This window comes from Xenopus laevis, chromosome 1L (genome assembly GCF_017654675.1).
Source record: "Xenopus laevis strain J_2021 chromosome 1L, Xenopus_laevis_v10.1, whole genome shotgun sequence".
Lineage (NCBI taxonomy): Eukaryota > Metazoa > Chordata > Amphibia > Anura > Pipidae > Xenopus > Xenopus laevis.
In genome coordinates, this window is record NC_054371.1 from 151,243,339 (window position 1) to 151,249,410 (window position 6,072).

Consider the following 6,072-nt stretch of genomic DNA (forward strand, 5'->3'; position numbering starts at 1 on the left):
TATGGTAAGCACAACTGAAAATGGCTTGTAATAGCAGTTATGGAGATGAGCTGAGTATAATTGCCTTATAAGGTTGAACAGCAGTGCCTACATTAAAAGAAGTAGTTCACTTTAAATTTTTAGTATGATCTTCAATTTTTATTATTTTAAAGGACAAGGGTTGCTTTTCCTTTCAATGGCTTTCCTTTGTAAATTTGTTATATAGTTTTTTTTTGTTCAACAGCTTTCCATGCTAATAGTGTATGACATTCACCATTTTTGCCAAGTAAGTGTGGTAATCAAACCAGCTAATATGAAAGACTAGTGCTTGAAATATCACTACTCCCCTCATGGCATGCTAATCACCTTGTTTAACAAAAACTAGCTCCTCAGAGAACAGGGACTAGATAGCTAGCTAACAATTTCAATTAAATTGAATTTTAATTCTGTTATTTGACTACACAGATCCATGTATTAAAGTATTCTGGTAGTGCTGATACAGAGTTACACATAGATTCCGGGGCTGTGGAGCTGGCCCCCTGATAAATACCCACATCAGTGGTTGTGGGGATTCACCATTAAAGCTACCCAAGAGTGTAGAGGGCCCATTGAGGTCCTAATTAGTGAGCAATTTAAATGTATCTTGATAGAACTTACCAATGTTTTGGGGTCCTAAATTGAATTTTCTGTTGGGCCCAGTAACATCTACTGGCTTTTAGTCTCTTGTATGACATGTTCAGATACGGAATAAACTGAGCAATTTACTAGACATAACATCTTTATGATATAATAGGCTATTACTTTACCCTTCAAAGTGACACCCTGGACCATCTAAGTGGACATAATATTTCAGAAAGCCAGTTTTGGTTTTTTTCCATGTGGCTTGGCTCTCCTGTAGTTTAGAATCTACTATTTAGAGCAGGGATCCCCAACCTTTACAAGCCGTGAGCAACATTCAGAAGTAAAGGGAGTTGGGGAGCAACACTAGTAGGGATGTAGCGAACGTCGGAAAAAAAGTTCGCAAACATATTCGCGAACTTGCGCAAAAATGCGAGCGGTTCGCGAACGGTTCGCGAACCCCATAGACTTCAATGGGAAGGCGAACTTTAACATCTAGAAAAGACATTTCTGGCCAGAAAAATGATTTTAAAGTTGTTTAAAGGGTTGCAACGACTGGACAGTGGCATGCCAGAGGGGGATCAAGGGCAAAAATGTATCTGAAAAATCTGCCTGTGTGTGCTTGGAAGAGATAGTGTAGGGGGAGAGCTGTTAGTGATTTCAGGGACAGATGATAGTAAGCTTGCTGGCTAGTAATCTGCTTGATACTGCTCTGTATTGGAGGGACAGAAGTCTGCAGGGATTTGAGGGACATTTTAGCTTAGGTAGCTTTGCTGGCTAGTAATCTACTGTTCTCTTTAAACAACTGCCATACGTTGACCTTGTAGGCATTGTTTGCCCAGTTTTTTTGGACGCAGCCACTGAAGCACAGTTGCCAGAAAAAATATGCCATATAAATGCTGAAAATAGTAATTTTTCGCCATACGTTGACCTTGTAGACATTGTTTGCCCAGTTTTTTTGGACGCAGCCACTGAAGCACAGTTGCCAGAAAAATTATGCCATATAAATGCTGAAAATATAAATTTTTTTGGTTGCAGCCACTGAAGCACAGAGGCCAGAAAAATTATGCCATATAAATGCAGAAAATATGCATTTTTTTGGTCGCAGCCACTGAAGCACAGTTGCCAGAAAAATTATGCCATATAAATGCTGAAAATATAAATTTTTTTGGTTGCAGCCACTGAAGCACAGAGGCCAGAAAAATTATGCCATATAAATGCAGAAAATATGCATTTTTTTGGTCGCAGCCACTGAAGCACAGTTGCCAGAAAAAATATGCCATATAAATGCTGAAAATAGTCATTTTTTGCCATATACGTTGAGTCAACGTATGGCAAAAAATTACTATTTTCAGCATTTATATGGCATATTTTTTCTGGCCTCTGTGCTTCAGTGGCTGCGGCCAAAAAAACTGGGCAAACAATGCCTACAAGGTCAACGTATACACTACTACAGCGGTGGATACGGATTACGTAAAATATATGAATGCTGCTTGAAAAAAAGTAACTCAAGTGGTTTTTCTAGAGACGATAATATTATGGATATTTAGACAGAATGTGAACAAGGTCACACAGCTAGATGGCGGGTTGAAGAAAACAGTGTGCAAATAATGCCTACAAGGTCAACGTATACACTACTACAGCGGTGGATACGGATTACGTAAAATATATTATGGCTGCTTGAAAAAAGTCACTCCGGTGTTTTTTCTGGAGACGGTAATATTATGGATATTTAGACAGAATGTGAACAAGGTCACACAGCTAGATGGCGGGTTGAAGAAAACAGTGTGCAAATAATGCCTACAAGGTCAACGTATACACTACTACAGCGGTGGATACGGATTACGTAAAATATATTATGGCTGCTTGAAAAAAGTCACTCCGGTGTTTTTTCTGGAGACGGTAATATTATGGATATTTAGACAGAATGTGAACAAGGTCACACAGCTAGATGGCGGGTTGAAGAAAACAGTGTGCAAATAATGCCTACAAGGTCAACGTATACACTACTACAGCGGTGGATACGGATTACGTAAAATATATTATGGCTGCTTGAAAAAAGTCACTCCGGTGTTTTTTCTGGAGACGGTAATATTATGGATATTTAGACAGAATGTGAACAAGGTCACACAGCTAGATGGCGGGTTGAAGAAAACAGTGTGCAAATAATGCCTACAGGGCAAATAATGCCTAAAAGGTCAACTTATACACTACTACAGCGGTAGTAAAATAAAAAAAGTAAAATAAAAAAAATGAATATTAAAAAAAAAAAATTAAAGTTGGTGCTGCTGAACTACTAGGAGCAGCAGATTAGCACACCAGTCCCACTCCCCAACACTGCTAGACTAATAGCACTGGGCTCTTATAGTAGTAGTAGTAGTAGTAGTAAAACAACAAAAAAATAAATAAAAAGCAGTCCTTACAAGGACTACTGTTATTGCAGCAGTCAGCAGATGAGATCAGAAGCAGGACAGCTGCCCACTGCAGCTACATACAGAGCACTGCAGTAGAAGGTAGATTACTAGCCAGCAAAGCTACCTAAGCTTAAATGTCCCTCAAAACCCCTGCAGACTTCTGTCCCTCCAATAACAGAGCAGTATCAAAACGATTACTAGCCAGCAAACTTTCAACTGTCCCTGAAATCACTAACAGGCAGCAGCTCTCTCCCTACACTATCTCTTCAGCACACACAGGCAGAGTGAAAAACGCTGCAGGGCTTCGGTTTTTATAGGGAAGGGGAGTGGTCCAGGGGAGAGCTTCCTGATTGGCTGCCATGTACCTGCTGGTCTGGGGTGAGAGGGCAAAAAAAGCGCCAACAATGGCGAACCCAAAATGGCGAACGTCGCGCGACGTTCGCGAACTTCCGGCGAGCGCGAACACCCCGATGTTCGCGCGAACAAGTTCGCCGGCGAACAGTTCGCGACATCTCTAAACACTAGCATGAAAAATATATTCCGGTCAGTTGCTGGCACCAGACCGCCACCCACCCGCTCCCTCAGCCCTCAGTTAGTGCATGTGCAGAAGAACCTGCTGTAGTGCGCATGTGTAAACCGTAGTGATCCCCAACCTTTTGAACTCGTGAGCAACATTCAGAAGTAAAAGGAGTTGGGGAGCAACACTAGCATGAAAAATGTTCTTGGGGTGCCAAATAAGTGCTGTGATTGGCTATTTGGTAGGCCCTATGTGGATTGTCAATCTACATTGAGGTTCTGTTCACACGATTGCTTTGCCATAAAAGTGTATTTAGGCTAGTTTTGTTACCACCAAGTACTGTATGGAGTGCTGCTTATTACTAAAAAGTAATATGAAATCAGTCAGAATTTTAGAATTCTTTGCTTAAACAGGAAACTAAAGGAAAGGCATTGCATATTTTTGTGGATAATAGGTTCCATACCTAGGATTGTGGCTTCCCATAGCTGCTTTTAACCCTGTCTCTGGTTTTACAGCATGTCTCTAATCCAGCTGTTAAATCCAAGGACCCATCATCCTGAATTCATTGTCATTGTTTTAAAATGACACTAAAGCACTGTGAATGTTGCTGGGGCACTCTCTACGGTACAGTCAGGACCTTTATTCCTGAAAGGACAGGAAGAACAGATACACGGTGATTTGGAAGGACTGGAAAAATCGATTTCTTTGTTACATGTGCCCATGTATATAATGCCGTGCTTTACTAGTATCAGGCAATAGAACAGACCGGCTACGGTCAGTCTGCAAATCCCACAACTCATTTCCCGAGAAATGCTCAGCGTCCAGATGTGGCTACGACTCTGGTAGCGCCAAGTCATGTATATGGTTCCTTTTATTTGTGCCCTCGACTCGAGGCAACTTTCCTCGCGGTATTAGCCCCATAAGGAGGGTCTAAGGTTGGGCATTTCCCTGACTTATCCTGTCATATCCCCCGTAAGGAGAACAGAGAGAAAGACAAAGGGACCGAGAGGGAAAAAGGAGGAGTTGTAACCCGAGACGGGCGTGAGTGAGAAGGAGGGGTCACAGGAAATGGGGTAACGAGGAAGAAGGGGGTTGTGAAGAAATGCAAGCTCAGCAGCACATGCTCATTGCTCACTTATTATGCTGAGCCATTATTGTGGGGATGTGGAGGAAGGCACGGTGCCAAGTCCTTAGCTTGGGGTGTTGTTTCATCATGGGATGTCCAGGAAGGGAGAGGATTGTATTGGGGTAACTGTGGGGAGTGTTACAGAAATTCTCTGAGGAATATGCAACCTGTAGCCCCCGGCTACTGATCAGCTGCAGCCCAGGAGGTTTAGGAATGGCACATTGGCTTTCCAGATTTTGTAAAAGGGCTGGGAGGGGACAGAGACATTGCAAGAAGTGTACTTAGACATTCTGCCCTGGTTTCATATAAACTATTGCCATTCATAGTTTATATCATCTGGTAAATTATATAGTGCAACAGATTTTTAATACATTCTAAAAAAAAAAGTGGTTAGAGCTGTAGTTAACAGCAGGAGGGCTACAAGCAGAACAACTTAATATATGACGTTGATGGAAAAGTTACCAGATCATCTGATTGGACTATCGTTGTATAAAAGAATAACAATGTAAAAGCAAAGGGACAAAAAAACAAGGTTGCTCTCTTGCTCTTCTCTTCTGGCGCTTGTCTTGTACATTTTAGGGATCTGCTAAGCCCGTCCACACCTTTTGTGTCTCCAAACCCCTTTGACGGCGGATCTGCTGATCTGAGTGGTTTCATATGACCGCCTTTGTCTACAAAGCACATTTTCAGCCTTTCACCACAAAACTTAGTCCAGGCGTGTCAGTTTGGGGACCCCCTCCTTACCATGCCCTGCTGTGACCCCATTTAGATTCCATTTATATGTTTGTTAACTCTTTTAGAGCCTAATGGAGAGTGGGATGTGCCTCTTAGCAGCCTCTACCTCACCCGATTTGCCTCAGATAGCACTAAACTGAACTTGTGAGGATTAAGGGGTGAAATGGGCAATGCCACTGACGTTGCCTGTGTGGGAGTAAATGGGGAGAAGTGGCAGCACCAGGTCACATTTTAGCCTGCGCATGCTTAAGGGTTCATCCCAGAGGATAAAAGTGAACTAAGGCCACAAAGGCACACAGAAAAGCAAACTTCTATTTAAGATGCTAATTGTTGGGCAGTATCCTAAGATTTTGTGGGCTGAATGCAATGCAACAACTGAGTTACAAGATACTTCTTAAAAATATGGCACTATAAAGTATGGTCTGAGTGTGTACCAAATGTTACGTGTGATTTATTTTGTTGTGCTTACTGGATTTATCACGTGTAAAATATTGGCACAGACTCGTGCAATCTGCTGGCCTCTTGTGCTTGCGAAACTACAGCTCCCAGCAGAATGCTGTCAATGGGATGCTGGGAGTTAAATTTAAACAGCTGTAGAGTTTTTCATTTGTACATCCCAGATTTTAGCAAGCACTATTATTGTGTGCTCCATGGGCCAAAAGAGGCGGAGAGAGAGTGGGGAG